This window comes from Balaenoptera ricei, chromosome X (assembly GCF_028023285.1).
Source record: "Balaenoptera ricei isolate mBalRic1 chromosome X, mBalRic1.hap2, whole genome shotgun sequence".
NCBI classification, from domain to species: Eukaryota; Metazoa; Chordata; class Mammalia; order Artiodactyla; family Balaenopteridae; genus Balaenoptera; species Balaenoptera ricei.
In genome coordinates, this window is record NC_082660.1 from 4259396 (window position 1) to 4275821 (window position 16426).

At 44.3% G+C, this 16426-nt stretch overlaps 1 protein-coding gene across 6 annotated transcripts in view; it reads right to left on the reverse strand.

Moving 5' to 3' along the window:
* NLGN4X (neuroligin 4 X-linked) overlaps window positions 1–16192 on the reverse strand; it is a 328533-nt gene extending 312341 nt beyond the window's left edge. For 3 of the 6 annotated variants that reach the window (XM_059910988.1, XM_059910984.1, XM_059910989.1), the window contains exon 1: window positions 15771–16040. The gene's annotated coding sequence lies outside the window, so the exon portion shown is untranslated. Of the gene's footprint in view, window positions 1–14681; window positions 14708–14859; window positions 14933–15770; window positions 16041–16151 lie in introns of those variants that run through there. The other 3 variants (XM_059910982.1, XM_059910985.1, XM_059910986.1) reach the window with 3 other exon arrangements.
* Window positions 16193–16426: the final 234 nt, after the last annotated feature.

A 16426-nucleotide genomic window follows, 5' to 3' on the forward strand; every position in this document is an offset into this window, starting at 1 on the left:
TCCCTGGTGGCGCAGTGGTTAAGAATCCGCCTGCCAACGCAGGGGACACGGGTTCGAGCCCTGGTCCAGGAAGATCCCACATGCCGCGGAACAACTAAGCCCGTGTGCCACAACTACTGAGCCTGCGCTCTAGAGCCCGCGAGCCACAACTGCTGGGCCCTCGTGCCACAACTACTGAAGCCCGTGTGCCTACAGCCCGCGCACCGCAACGAAGAGCAGCCCCCACTCACGGCAACTAGGGAAAGCCCGCGTGCAGCAACGAAGACCCAATACTGCCAAAAACAAACAAACAAAAGAACAAACAACAACAACAAAACCCTATGGGGAGAGAGGAGACAGCATCCCTGAAAAAGTTTCATCCCTTCCTACAAATGTGTGAAACACGGCAAGGTATAATAAACAAGTGCAATTAATTAACATTTCAAAAAACTGGAGAGGCATTGGCTTCTTACAGATAATAATTAAGAATCAAGAGACAAGGAAGATCAGAGGCAGCTAAGCTGCTTTCATAGTAACTCAGAAAAAAAAACTGAAAACCTGAGTTTCCAGTAACAAGTTTTGCTTTCAATTTCGGAGTTTTTTTTTTTTCCTGTGTCCTCCCCTAGTTCTTTTCATCAAAAAGATTTCTCTTTTTCAATTGCTGCAGCACAAAATACAGAAAAGTAGCTTTTGAAAATGAAATTATGTGCTTTGTTTTATTAACGTGTTTGATGATGCCTCTGATTTCATATGCTTCTCATAAAACTGGCAAAAATAGAGATATCAAATCCTGAACTTTCAGGTATTTAATCTTCATTTCCAGAATAGTGTTTAAAAGTACTGTCCAGCTGTGTGGTCTGGGGATAAATCACTGGACCTCTGTGTGACTCAGTTTCCTTCTGTGTAAATGAATGAATACAAATGATTATTCAGTTTCTTTCAAATCCTCATAACCTGTGATACTAAGGTATTTTCTTATTTTATCACAAATATCCCAACCAACTATACTTTTTATATTTACTATAGGCAAGTCAATCATGGTCTAAGCTCATTTTTATATTCCTGGAGTTAAAGGTGGATAAAAAGGCACACTTTCCTAGAATTATCACATCCTCCATCTCCCCACCCCATGAGCTGAAACAGCCCCCCCAAAAACGTATAGTATCTGCTTGAATACTGTTTTTAATTTGAAGAGAGGATTTGTTTTTCCTGCTGAGTAGGTTTGGAAGGATATCAGACCAGAGGGGGAACAGGCAGGAAGGGAAACAGCTGTGTTTCATTCTGACCTGCTCCGGTGAGAATCCCAGCACCACTGGGACCCAGAGGGAGACACCTGCCCCCCTAACCTGGCCACGACATCCGTAGGAACATGTGGGTAATTCCCTCTGAAGAAAGGCCACCCTCAAGAGAAACCGGAAGAAGTAAGGACCATCGCTTGGGAATAGATAGTTGTTTCAGCACCAGTAAATCCGGGGATGCCCACCTAGGTGTGACTAAACTCCCCTGGGCTCAGCTCCAGGCTTCAGGGATGCCCTTAGGCCCCATTAGATGCTGTGGGTTTTAAGACTGGGCTGTGCAAGGAACACCAAAGATGCCAGTCATCCGCCAGAAGCTAGGAAAGAAGCACAGAACAGATTCTCCCTCACAGGGTCAGAAGGACCCAACACTGTGGACGCTTTGATCTCAGACTTCTGGCCTCCAAAGCCGTAAGACCATAAATTTCTGTTGTCTAAGCCAATCTGTGGTATTTTGTTATAACAATCCTGGCAAATGAATACAGACATTGTGTTCTTTAATTCTTGAACCTGATAAAAATGTTAATCGCATTTGGGGCATTTTCAAAAGGAGGTTTATCTCCAAAGCAATTTCAATAGCCTTCTTCCATTTTACCTTCATAAGACCCTATTAAATAAATAGATACTAACATTCCAGTGTTAAAAAAAAAAAAAGACTGGGTTGTGATTTCTCTAAATTAACAGCATACTGGGGGTAGGGGAGGGGAGATACGGTTCACAGTTCAATACAATTTTTCAAATTCCTTCGCCTTTTACTTTTCTCTTCCTTCAGTGACATTTAAAGAGAGAAAAGGTAAATACACATCTTGGAATGATTTAGCAATAGAAGTGTTAACAGTCAAGTTTTGTCAATACAAAAAATGCATTTGTATTTTTCTGCTGATTCTGTTATGGTATTGCACAATGCAGAACAGCTACTGTCTTTTTATTTAAATCTTCAGGAAGGCATGTGCCATGATAAAAAGTAAGCTATTAATATTTATACATATGTCAATATATATGTATGTGTTTATATAATTTATATGTGTAAATTATATATAGACATACATCTATTGATTTAATCTGGTCACATCTAAATGAACAAGAAATTGGCTGGCTCTACAAATGGCCAACATGTATCCTGATATTTTATACATATGTTCATAGAACTGAGGAATTTCTTATCAATTTGGATGTGATCAGATTAAACACCCCAAAACCTGTGAAATTAATACACATGCTTACTGATGTTATTTTAATATAATTTTGAGAAATTTTAATAGCTGATTCTTGTTATTCATCAAAGGGAGACTTTTCAATCAATATAATCATCACATAAATTCATGGACATCACTTTATCCGTGAAATTGTTTTAGCAGAATCATCATGAAACACCTCCACACAAATCTGAAGCGAAGCAATGTGTAAAGTACGCGTTTCTCCCCATAATATGCTGCTGTTTCCATGATTTCCACCATGAACCGAAATTGTCCGAAGACGTGTGCTGAGATGGGATTTTTCCCAGGATAGGCATTGAGACTCTCCTCCGTTGTCGTATTTTTATAACAGCTTTATTGTGATGCACCTACAACTCACCTACCTATCACCCTTTCACTGAGGTTGGTTGGTTTTATGTTCTTAAAACTCAGATTTCTCCCCCATTCTGTTCTGCCATCATAGCTTCTCCGCCTGATAACTTCCTTCGTCTTCTCATTTTAGCTACTATTTAACTTTGAGTAACTGTTACTTCTCCCTGACCCTTGCTCTCAGGGACAAGTATTTTCTCCTGCCTGGCCTGCTGGGTGACATCACAACTGCTAACCCTCAACTCTGTGCCAAGAGGCGAAGATCAATCCTTAAGGAAGGTTTTTGCCTTGTGTTCTGTATTTGGTTTTTGGTTTCAAAATGTCCTCTCCTTTTCCCTGGTTCTGATTCTCCAGGGGTACCAGTTCCAAATAATTTTCTGTACTGTGACTTGAACTATTCCAGCGTAAGCCTGGCTCGCGGGTAATGATACATGGTGTAACTGCAGACAGACCCAGCCTGCCAGCTAAGGGCTGGGATACAGGTGCCATCCCGGGCATCCACTAGGACACGTAGCCTTTTTTTGCCCAAAGCCCCTGGTTAATCTTCTGAGCCTTTATCAAATCATCTCTTTGCTAATTAACACCCTAGTAGCCTGTGCTGTTGAAGAAGCTAAAAATCTGAAGGTATGTCATCTCCAGCTGAAAATTATAAAATTCCCTACTTTCTCAATATTTCAGCTATATGGCCCTAATGACTTGCCTTCAACTATTTACAAAAGATTTGAATTGAGTTGTTATTTTCCTTAACACTGGATATAGAACATAAGAAATTCAACACACACACAATACAACACACTGACACACAGACACACACACACACCCCAGAAGGGAGATTCTGATAGAAAACTTCTTTGTTGTTAACTCTGAGGCTGGTTCCTGTCTTGTCATGCCCACCCATCCCCCGCACACTATTTTTCCTGGGGGGCTTTATCACATGTATAGTATATGAAAGATAAACAACCTGGTCTTCTTCATCTGCCCCATGTCTCAGCCCTCAATCAATGCTGAGTAAGTGAATGAAACGAAAAAAAAAATACCAACAAGTTCATTTTTCCAGATTACCTTGGCAATTTAAACACTTTCAAGTAATCTTAGATCCCCTTACCTCTGTGACAATAAGATACCATAGAAGCCTGCTTTGTGATTCCAGTTAGGTAATCTGGGTAACACTTGTTACAAAGAATCTCAAATTATGCTACGTCTCCCGAATCCATCAGTGTGAGGCTCTTCAAGTCCTTAATGTGTCTGTTTTCCGTGTAAAAGTCAAGACAGGGGTATGACAGGTATTAGAGAGGTTCCCAATTATTTGAACTGGGAGCCTCTCTAAAAGAGAATCCCTTAACAAAGATGTGGTATATATGCATAATGGAGTACTACTCAGCTATAAAAAAGAATGAAATAATGCCATTTGCAGCAACATGGATGGACCTAGAGATTATCAAACTACGTGAAATAAGTCAGAAAGAGAAAGACAAATATCCGATAATACCACTCTGTGGAATCTAAAATAATATAAATGAACTTATTTACAAAACAGAAACAGACTCACAGACATAGAGAACAGACTTGTGGTTGCCAAGGGGGAGGGGGGCTGGGGGAGGGAGGGACTGGGAGTTTGGGGTTAGCAGATGCAAACTATTATATATAGGATGCATAAACAACAAGGTCTTACTGTATAGCACAGGGAACTATACTCAACATCTTGTGATAAACTGTAATGGAAAAGAATATGAAAAAGATTGAATATATACGCATAACTGAACTGCTTTGCTGTACAGCAGAGATTAACACAATGTTGTAAATCAACTATACTTCAGTAAAATAACTTTTAAAAACAGACAATCCCTGATTTGGGAGCTCTTGACAAAGACCTTAACTAGCTGAAAAATAGATTATACGAGGGGTGGTGGAGTTTGAGAACATTATCTTTGATTTTACAATCTTTGAGACTTCCGGTACATCAGAATCCATGATATTTTTCATTATCACAAAAATGCTGAAATGTCTAACTTGCTTACTGATTTTTGTAACAACCATAGGATACAGTCATTAAGATCCACTACCTTATGTTTAAAAAAAACAATATTTGATGGGCCCTCAATTCTTTGTTGAATCAAAGTAATCTGTTTAAATATGTATTCACTCACACAATTTACTTAAAATGAAAATCAATGTTTCACAAATATAGGGTTTGACAACTTTTAAAAATATAAGTAGCTAAACAAATAGGGCATGTGAAGAATTCTATTAAATTGTCCTGGAAAATCTTCTTTGCCATTTCATTTTTCTATTCTTTCCTGACTGCTGGAAAGAATTACCCTCTATCTAGTTACCTTCATTGATCCTTTAATCCTTTAAGGACCTCTGAGTTCTCATCTGTCAGCAAACAGAAGAAAGTGAGGGGGGAGGGGGGAGGGGGGAAGGAGAAGGGAGGGAGAAGGAGGGAGGAGGAGGGAGGGGGAGAGGGGGAGAGAGATTAAAGAAGGAAAGTCCGTAATACGTACCAGAAAACGGGAAGGGGTGATACACATGTGAACTAAATATCTTAACAACTCATTTATGAACATTCACACACAGGCAAGGATTTTTGAGGCAATATATGCCTATATCATCTCAACATTACCAGGGCTAAATTTCCTTCCAAGCTTGCAACTTGGACATGCTCAAGAAAAGTGATGAATGAAAGAAGGAATAGGATTCAGAAGCTAGTTTTCAGAAAAAGATGCGTATACCTCAGTCACCGAATTTCTTTCTTGCCAAGACTAAGGAGCTCCATTCCCGAGCCTACCATATTGATTTCCCATCTTGAGCAAGGCCACACAAGACACCTAGCCGACAGAATCTAGCACACAGGTGCTCAGATGGAGAGCCATGGCGGCCACCACCGCCGACCCGAGCCCGTGGTGGGCAGCACTGACTTCCCGTGGCTTCTGTCCTGCTGAGACAGATTCTCGGGTCTTGTGTTCCAGGGGCAGAAGACGCCTGTTCATCCAGGCAGGAAAGATACAGGGCTTGACTTGATACATATGTTTCCACTGACATGAGGTTGCTTACTAAGTATCAGCTAATTATGTTTCAGTGAGGGCTGGAATTTGCTTGTTACCATAGTAACGTTAATAACTCCTGAACTTCACTTGAAGGCGAAGAGGTAGTTTCTGTGGACCATTAAATGTAGATTCTGGGGACCAGCCTGGAAGTGGTCTTACCAGATATGACACAGTTTCTTCTGGAAAATGCACATCAAACTATCTATTCATCCATCTATATATGTAGTCTCTACTTGTATTAATTTTGTATATATATATATTGATCTCATATAAGTTAAATATGTATATACATTATGTAATACACAATTATATTTATATAATACATTACATGGCTAAATGAATTCTTTTCATTATCTATATAAAGGCTTTCCAATTTTAAGATAAAGCATGTTTTGGGACTTCCCTGGTGGCACAGTGGTTACGACTAGGGGCTCCCAATGCAGGGGGCCTGGGTTCCATCCCTGGAACTAGATCCTGCATGCCGCAACTAAAATAAAAAAAAAAAAAGAGATTCCTCATGTGACAACTAAAGATCACGCCACAACGAAGATCCTGCACACGGCAACTAAGACCCGGCCCAGCCAAATATATAAATAAATAAATAGATAGAGAAATATTTTTATAAAAAATAATAAAGTAAAATAAAGCATGTTTTGATGAGTCTTTCATCAATTATATAAATTGCATGCAAATACAAATATATAAATGCATAGTGTATACTATATATAGATAACCAACAAGGACCTACTGTATAGCACAGGGAACTATACTCAATATTTTGTAATAACTTATATGGGAAAAGAATCTGAAAAAGTGTATATATATATATATATATATATATATATATATCTGAATCAGTTTGCTGTACACTTGAAACTAATACAACATTGTAAATCAACTAAACTTCAACTTAAAAATGCATAGTGTATACACATAATTATATAAATATATAAATACAACATAGCAATAATTATATACATACATATTTAAATGAAATTTAGCTAGTTTAGAGGATGAAGTCTTTCTAGATATGATCTGCCAATAAAACGGCCCTGTGCAAGAAATAGCTTTGTGATGTTGTGGCTCTAACTGTCCTGAGACCACTTGGGTCCACACGCCAGCCTACTGACACGTCAGGGACCTATGTCTGTTTGCAGTCTACGTGCAATCCTGTTTCCAAAGAACCTGAGCCCATTGGCAAAGTGACAACCCAGGACAGGAAATCCTCTGGCATTAGTTCACGGCTGCCGTGGCTCTCCCGTGAGCTGGGGTGTGTCCGTGCTTCTCGGTAGGTGCACCGTGGATGAGTGCTCCGTGTGAAATTGGGGTGCAAAGGGACTGCGGGAAGGCAGGGACCCCAAACCACAAAGAGACTATTATGAGCTTCTCAACTCTGGGGACTTTCAGCTTCTCGGTGTTCATGACAAGTGAACTCCGGGTTTGTCTGCTGTGCTGATACGATGCTTCTTCGACTGCACCGGGAGCTTTCGATGGCGACAGCCTCTCCACAGAGCCCTTGCGTACTGAGAGACACAAAGGCTCGCATCTCCTACCAGGCAGATAAAAGGACTATTTAGTTTCCCCTTTTTAAAAAGGAGTGTCCAGCGTGATCCTTGCAAAAATCGTCAATTTCTCCATCCCAGTATGTAACCTGGAGGAATATGGATGGACATGAAAGGGAAGTGTGTTATCACTCCTACCACATAGACTATTTCACCCTGGACCTGGACAATGATACCTTGTAAGAAACCATTACTCACATCAGAAGAGAAAGCTTCAAGGAAAGTTAGAGAAAGCAGGTGCTTGCCCCTCAACATACACTCTCAAATTATTTAGGTCTCAGTATCCTGCCATAAACCATCACGGAAAAGAACATGAAAAAGAATATGTATACGTATGTATAACTGAATCATTGTGCTGTACACGTGAAACTAACACAACACTGTAAACTAATGTCTTCCCCCTCCAATGAGGAGTCTTTGCAGTTCCACCTCAGGTAACTTACATCATCTATTTTCTAATATCACTTACGTTTGGTGAATGATGGAGAGAAGAAATGGAAAATGACCAAGACAAAAATCCCAGTTTTCATTTTGGTACTTTGTTTTTTTGTTTTGATCTAATGTGTTGCCGTGGCTGAGAAAAAACATTTGATGCATGAAATTGCTCTTGGTTATGCTGGTGCACACGGGCATACCTATGTGTATAAACATACACAGACACACACACACACACACACACACACACTTCCCTTCTTACCACATGCCTTTAGGCCATGAGGGAGTATGCATCCGAGTGAGAAAAGCAGTTAACAGTGACATACTTTATTTGCTTGAAAAAATGTGTTTCCTCAGACTCACAGATACAGAGAGGACAAACAAGTAACCAGTGCAGAGAGAGAAGGGGGAGGGGAAAGATGGGGATAGGGGATTAAGAGGTACAAACTACCCTCCTACGCTGTCGGTGGGAATGTAAGTTGGTGCAGCTACTATGGAGAACAGTGTGGACGCTCCTCAGAAAACTAAAAGCAGAGTTACTATGTGAGCCTGCAATCCCACTCCTGGGCATATATCCGGAAAAGACAAAAACTCTAATTCAAAAAGATACCTGCACCCCAATTTTCATAGCAGCACTATTTACAATAGCCAAGACATGGAAGCAACCTAAATGCCCATCGACAGATGAATGGATAAAGAAGATGGGGTACATGTATACAATGGAATATTCCTCAGCCATAAAAAGAATGAAATCATGCCATCTGCGGCAACATGGATGGACCTAGAGACGATCATACTAAGGGAAGTAAGTCAGACAGAGAAAGGCAAATATCATATGATATCACTTACATGTGGAATCTAAAAAAAGGATACAAACGAACTTATTTACAAAACAGAAACAGACTCACAGACATAGAAGACAAACAGAATACACTTTGCTGTATACCTAAAACTAAAACAACATTGTAAATCAACTATACTTCAATTAAAAAGAGGTACAAACTACTATGTATAAGACAGATAAGCCACAAGTATACATCGTACAGCACAGGGAACAATAGTCATTATTTCGAAATACCTTTTAATGGAGTATAATCTGTAAAAATACGGAATCACTATGCTGTCCACCTGAAACTAATAGAATTATGTAAATCAACTTAAATTTTTTAAAAGTGAGTTCATCGCTGCCCACCACCTGGCCCATTCACAGAGGGTACTCGAGTAGGAAAAAACTGAAAACACTATAGGCACTCCATCTCGGTGGGTTCTGGTCTCCACACACACACCTCCCCAATGCCCCGCACACCCCCATCCCCACTGGTTGTTTCTGAGACCACAGTTTGACGCTGCAGGTTGAGTAGCCAAAGCTGGCGGACCGTCAAGGTCACATAATCCACGTCCCTGCCACGGGTCTAAACCAAACACTGGTGATGTTGATAGATGAAACCCGGAAAATGACACCATGTGCAAATCCCATCACAGCTGTAAGAACACAACCAAAGAGATCTTTTCCATGCTTCGCAAAAATAAACAGCGGCTCACGGTTAATACATCTCTCATCACTGCCCATCACAGTTTCTTTCACTTTCTTTTTTTTTTTTAAAGGATCCAAAAGCTTAACCAACTTTCTTTTTCATGTAGAAAAATCGGAGGTGCAATTCCCCATTTCAAAGAAGTGCACTTGGCAAAATATGACTTCTTCCCCCAACACCGCACCCCCCGGGAAAAAAAGTCCCAACCAGCAAAACAAACGCAAAAATGGTTACCAAAGGGGAAAGTGGGGGAGAGATAAATTAGGAGTTTGGGATTAGATACACACCACTATATACCTATAAAATAGATAAACAATGAGAACCTCTTTCAGAGCACAGGGAAGTACACTCAATGTTTTGTAATAACCTATACGGGAAGAGAATCTGAAAAAGAATATACACATTATATATGTATAACTGAATCACTTTGCTGTAGGCCTGAAACACAACAACTATACTCCAATTTAAAAAAAGACATGAGAGATGAGTCGGGATGAGGGTGGGTGCCTGCAGAAACCTAAGAGAGTCAATTTCACGGAACAAAAGAGTAGAATGGGGGTTGTCCGGGGGAAATGGCGAGTTACGAATCAAAGGTCCTAAAGTTTAGATAACGCAAGATGAGTATCTTCTAGATCTGCTGTACAATATTGGACCTACCGTCGACAGGACTATACTGTACACTTAAACATGTGTTTAAGTGTACAGTATAGTGGATTCTCGTGTCACATGTTTTTACCACAAAGCAATAAAATAAAAAACCATACCCTTGGGACGATGACTTCGAGATCGAAGGATGACTTCATCATCCAATCAGGGATTAGCCTCTGGAAACCAAAATGATCACCGACATCAACACATCAAACCAAGAAGGTCCAGTTGCCATCCGAAAAAGAGCGCTCTTTTACCTTGGTAAATCACTATTCATACAACACACATTTTAAATAAAACCACCAAACAAAACTCTGGGTTCTTTCCCTTCATTTCCAAAGAGCTGTGAAAGCACATGCCATTTCATTAATACCATCCTGAAATAAAGATCTGCCTCCAGTGAGGCGAGGCCCTGTAGGGTTTATTCTTCCTCACTTCTTCCCTAATACGATTACTCTTTTTACCTCTGGAATCAATTCAATAAAACCTCACCTTACTATACATTTCACGTTTGTTGGGGTTTGGTTCGTGTTGGGTCAGGCACCCCTTCTGGGAGGTGCCGCGGGGCCGGGGGCTGGTGCAGAGAAGATGCTCATTCTGGAAACTGGCCAATTTCCACAGGCAGGTGGCGCTCAGGAGTTCCACAGACACCTGGGCAGGTGATCTAAACAGTGAAACGTCTGAAGTCTGAAATCAGAGCCCTAAGTGGCCTGGCTATTCTCCACTCACGTACTGATTTTATGAGCCCTTTATTTCCTTTTTGTGTCATATACCCACTGCAGACACAAATCCTTCTCAGAGATATTTGTTCAAAGCCTATAAATGGCCAACCTCAAACTTCTAGGCGGTCCCACTGTTTTTTTCTCCCTTATTCATCTGTCCTACTCTGCCCGTCCCCAAGAAAAAGGAGGAAGGGTTTCCCATCCCGCCACTCACGGAGCACAGAACAGAAGAGGCTTTGAAAGGCCAAATGTAGGTTGTTTAGAGAAAAATGACAAAACTGGAAAATATTCATGGCGTGAATGGCCCATGAATAGTTTGCAGCCCACAACAGATGACCTAATTGCCTAGAACCACGTGGGCTCAATTTTGAGATTCTCACTGTCTCCCCTTATCCAGCCCAAAGCGGAATATCTGATTTGAAACTGGTAGCTGACAAGTTTAAGAAATCAGCTGTCGCTTCATCCAAGGCCTAGTCTGTTTTAGAATTTTTTAACATAATTACGCGGAAAACGAGGTGTCTCTTCTGAAAAGATACAGTATCCAGGATATTTTTTTTTTTAATTGGGCAACTGACTTACACTAAACCCTGAGCGTATTTTTCTCATTTGGGAATAAATGTATACCGTTAAGGATCAAGAGCATTATAGAAAGTATACAGTTGTGGTTGATACGTTAAAAATCTGTTCCTTGCCCTTGACTTTCACATACAAAAATCAGCTCTCATCGGGTTTGGAATTTAAGTATATTTTAACCAGAGAAGCCTGTCATCAGAGTGAGGGCATTAAAGGGTTTTAAATATTTTCATACGGTGGTTTCTTTGGAATCACATAAATTCTGTCAACAGGTTGCACTGTTGACAATACCTAGCTGTGCAATAAAGGTTTAGAGTCTGGAGTACCAATTAAAACGGAAGAACAGTAAAGCCACGCCAGACTCCGTGCACTTGAATATTTACTTTTGTGAGAACCCTCTCTGGGTTTTTTTGTTGTGGTCCAGGCATCAAAGCACAATATTCTAAAGAGCTCTTAAAGAGATGCTTGCACATTCTGAAAGCAACATAATGTGTATAGAGAGGAGACACTGTCATCTTTGTACAGAGACCGAGAAGCTTTGCACAAATTACTACAAAGGAAAAAACATGAAAAGGCCAAGTTCAGAAATAAAGAAAAACCCCACATACTTACTGCGGGTCTACATTCCAGGCCCCCCAAAAAAGAACTTTTACATTGCCCACATCTATTCACTTGTAAATTTCATAGCATGGAAATACCTGCTTTATCTACCTTATGTAGCAAATCGTCACTTATCAAGTATCTTATATCTGTTTTTAGATTTGGGTAAAAATTAGCTGGGTTTAGGGCCAAATGTACATTTAGCACTCTTTTTATTCAGGGGAAGAAAAAAAAAAACAAAAAACTACAAAGGAAAGCAACAATTCTTCCACCAAAGAAAAACGTGTCAAAACACCTTGAAAATGGCATCAAAGCACAGCCATTAGTATGAAAATGCAATGATCATTAAACTCCCTGCTCGAAATCATTCCAGTTTCCAAAAAATTAAACCTGTCATTTTAATCCAGTAATTTAAAACTGATGAAGTAATTTTCCACTTGCTACTTATTGGCCCTCATGATTTTCTTACATGTCAAGGAAAATATTCTTTAAAATTGCCACATATATATCTATATATAGAGAGAGAGATAGATATGGATATATAGAGAGATATATCTCCAAGTACATTTATTTGGGTAATAGAATATTGAAGTTTTAATCTAGAAAAAAAAATAAATATTTGCAGAGGCCTCGGTGAGATTCTTATGTTCTTACTTTAGGGATGCATTTTTAAAATCCACATTTTTTAAATCTGGAAATAAGGGATGAATGCAGCCCTGTGCCAAAACACCCCCCCCCCCACACACACACACACAAACACACACCTTCTGCTGCATCTACACAGGGAAATCTACCCTGAAGATTTTCAAGGCTGGCTGTTAACCTCTTTCCACAGCCCACTAAAGGCAACTAAAAGCATGAAAAATTCCCCACCCCCTCAATCTGCCCCCAGAAAGATGCAGATTTCTGTGCCACCGGACCCTTTCTCCGGGCTCTCTCATTCTCTAGGAAAAACGCTAAGCATCGCCATTCAAACCACGCCGTTCTCCTAGCAGCTGAGGTTGCTTTGTTCTGATGGAAAGTCAGGTCTTGCAGCCCCGGTTAATTTCTAGCTGAAGTATATTACCTACCGATGATGCCTCATGCACGCACTCCTACGTTGCCTGCAGAACCCTACACAAATTGGAAATTCTGCTCCCTCAGATAACTAAGTCTCCCCAAACTTTCTTTTCTTTTTCCTTTCTTTTTTCCTCTGCGTCCCGTCCCTCCAATCGTGGTAAAGGCTGACTCCGAAAAGGAGCTAGCTCGTACCACCTCGCACCACGAAACGGTTGCACGGAGCGCGCTCAGGATGTGGAAGCCGGGTCAGCCAGGGGACCCCTTCAAACAGCCTAGGCTATGAGCACAGAAAGCCGTTTCCCCGCCACTGACCCAGTAGGAGAAAAAAAAAAAAAAAAAGAAAGAAATCAAAGGAAGCATCCACACTACCACCTTGTGGATTCTGCTCGCAAGAACAGTACCTGCTGAGTTCGACACCCGCCACCGGACACACCTCACCCCAGATCTCCCGAGTTGGGTCCGCATGGCGGAGGGCGAGCCGGGCCCGGCTCCGGCAGGCGCGCGCGCGCTGGGCTCCACGGCCGACGCGCGCTCCCAGCGCGGGCGCGAGCCGCCTCCCCCGGCCCCCCGGCGCGGCCTCCTGCGCCCCGCCCCCTCCCGCCGGCCCGAGAGAGCGGCCTCGTGGCTCCGAAAATCGATGAAAAGAGGCCCACACCTGCTGGTCGGTTCAGACAAGGGAAGCACACCAGAGGAAAACCCGCAGCCAAAAAAAAAAAAAAAAAACCACACAAAAAACAAAAGGGAAAAGGGGAAGGGGTGGGGGGGAGGCAGAAGACGTCCTCCGGGCGCCCCTCGCCCTCCGAGGGGGGCTTCCGTTCCCAGGGCGGCCCCGGCCAGGCCCCGAGGGTGCGCGGGGGGCCCCCGGCTGCCGCCCCCGCCGCTTCGGGGAGAAAGGAGGCTGTGTCGGGCGGCGGGCAGGCGCCGGAATGGTGCGCCGGGCCCAGGGATGCGCGGGGCCCCGGGCCCGGATCCGGGGGCGCAGCGCCCGGGGGGCCGCCCGGGAGAGCCGGGCGGAGAAATGGAACCTACCGGTTCTCGGAGGGGCGAAGAAGCCGGGGGAGGGAGGGGAGGGGTGCGGTCGGGGAAAGAGGGGGCGTCTGGGAGACTGGAGGGTGCCCGCGCGCCCTGAAGAGGCGGCGGGCTTCCCGGAGAGCCGGAGCGGGGGGGAGGGAACACTCGTGGGCTGGGGTCGGGGTGCAGCCGGGACCTCGGCCTCTGCTGCGGCCGCCGCCGGCCCGCGACCCCCGCGCCGTCTGCAGCCGAGCGGCACGCCGGTTCGGCCCCGGGGGGTCAGGCCGAGGCGCGCGGGAAAGGGCAGGGGGCGGCGGCGGGGGTCGGGATGAAATCGGCTGCGAAAGCGTGGGAGGCGGGCGGGATCTGAAGCGCGGGACGGCTGCGAGCTTTGGGATACGGCGGGGGGGGGGGGATGGAGCGAGGGAGGGGGGGAGGGTTGTCTGTTACGTGGTCCAAGGCTCTGCGGGTGGTCCGCACATCCGAACCGAGTCCCCGGACCTCCGCCCCCCGCCTCCGGCGAGAGGACCGGCCCGCCGTGCGCCCCGCGGGCTCTGCTCCCGAAACGAGGGTTCTCCGTGGGCACCGACGGGGGTCCGCATCCCCGGAGACCCCGGCTAGGGCGCCCAGCGCCGGTCCCCGCAGCTACCAACTTTTGCGGTCCTCGGGGAGAAGCGGGCAGCTCGGGGACGGTGCTCGGGCGGCAGCTGCGTGCCCCGCGCAGACGTCCAGGCCGGACCCAAAGGCTCCCGAAGCGGCAAAACCACCAACCGCCCTCACTCCTCGCCCCCTCCATCTCCCGCCGCTTGCCTTCCCACAGCCCACACGCACGGCTGAAGGGCGGGTGGGAGTGGGAGGCGGCCCGCTCCCCAGCTTTGCAGAAACGGCGCTAAGCTATGTCGTCTTCAGCCGGGGTCTCCAGCGCGCCCGGGTCGCTCCCCAGCAAAGCCCAACCAGGTCCTAATCAATCACGTGCGTTATTTCGTGCATCACACAAGCCGTCATCTTAGCCAAGGCCAGCAGAGGAAGGAGGGAAGAAAAAAAAAAAAAAATCGCTTAATGCAAACCCAGCCAAGCCTGTTTTCCTTTTTTCTCTCTGGTTAACCCAAAAAAACGCACCCCGGGAGGTGGTAGCTGACAGTTTCCTTAAAGAAGAAGGAGGAGAAAAAAGCCCGTGGTGGCTCACAGTTTCCAGAAGTGCTTCTGGCTTCCCCGCCAGTCCTGCTTTGCAGAGATCTGGCACTTTGCTCTTTCTCTCCCTGTACTGCAGATGTATTTTTTTTTCCCTCCTGTGTCCGCCACACTCTTCTGTTTATTTGTATGTAACACAGCGCTATTTTGTAAACACATCACACACGGCCCCAGAGCCGTTCAAATAGCTGATTGCAGCAAAATGCTTCCAAACCACGGTGGTCCCAATATTTTTAAGTCATAAGAAAAAAAAAAATGTACTGTTTCTGTAGAGATGTGCACGAAGCTTGCACAGGACACGCCGTACATATATATCCACACTCCCACCCACACCTAAGAAACGGAGCGACCGATGGATAAGAAAAAGTCCTATCCAAATTCTCAAAATTAAAAGAAAAAAAAATTTTTTTTTAAATGTCGGACGCAGTGAAGCGCAAACGTTAGCGGTCGGGCTTATCATCTTTTGCTGGGAAGCACACATGAGTCAAAACGTTAAATAGGCTTTAAAAAAAAAAAAAAACCCCACAGACACATCTTAAAACGGCACCTACCTTAGCCGTGGAAAAGCTGCATCGGCTGTAAGTGTTCTTTTTATGCATCCAGATTTTTCCAGGGACCGAGGCTATGATTCAGGAGGATATACTAAGTCCAAGCGCCTTGGCTTTCTCGAATCCCAGCTGGATTCGCTCCCCCGAAGAAACGCGAGGACCACCGACGCTGCCGTTTGCAGGAAATTCGTTGTTTCTGTCGTAGTCTGATGGGGAAGAAGAAACAGGGACACAGTCGGAGCAGGAAGGGCAGCGTTACGTCTGAATAAGAGCTCTGTATGGAGGGACAGAGACCCGTCTGCAAGAAAAAGAGAGATTGAAGCGAGAGGTCCTGATGGCTCCCAGCTCCCCCTCTGCTATTGGACCAAACTGAATGAAATTTACAAAGCCAGCAGCCAATAGATCCCCGCGGTCGGCCCCATCGCTGCAGAAACCACATCCACGGCTACAAGCGCATGCAAAGAGCAGCTAATCCCAGTGCAAACCAGCCGGAACAGAGAGATTCCGGTGCCGCCGGGGTGGTGGAACAGGTGAGCGTGCGTCTCACTGGGCCACCGTGCCAGAGCGCACGGGAAAGCTTGCTTCCCTGCCCTCTCCAGATACCCTTCAGAGACACCAAACACGCTGCTGCCGTATTTGCAAACACCTTTAACCCTTTA